This window comes from Sapajus apella, unplaced genomic scaffold, assembly GCF_009761245.1.
Source record: "Sapajus apella isolate SASKATOON/1434 unplaced genomic scaffold, GSC_monkey_1.0 scaffold14, whole genome shotgun sequence".
Taxonomy (NCBI): domain Eukaryota; kingdom Metazoa; phylum Chordata; class Mammalia; order Primates; family Cebidae; genus Sapajus; species Sapajus apella.
Window position 1 is genome coordinate 1,312,361 of NW_022436954.1, and position 223 is coordinate 1,312,583.

General features: G+C 68.6%; 1 protein-coding gene across 10 annotated transcripts in view; it reads right to left on the minus strand.

Moving 5' to 3' along the window:
* The window catches only part of ANO1 (anoctamin 1), a 205,658-nt gene that overhangs the window by 68,736 nt on the left and 136,699 nt on the right, over positions 1–223 (minus strand). The gene's annotated exons all lie outside the window — the stretch shown is intronic.

Consider the following 223-nt stretch of genomic DNA (forward strand, 5'->3'; position numbering starts at 1 on the left):
CTCCCAGGCCCACCCCAACCCACCCAGAACTGCTCCCAGGCCCACCCCAACCCAGGACTGCTCCCAGGCCCACTCCAACCCACCCAGAACTGCTCCCAGGCCCACCCCAACTCAGGACTGCTCCCAGGCCCACTCCAACCCACCCAGAACTGCTCCCAGGCCCACCCCAACTCAGGACTGCTCCCAGGCCCACCCCAACCCACCCAGAACTGCTCCCAGGCCC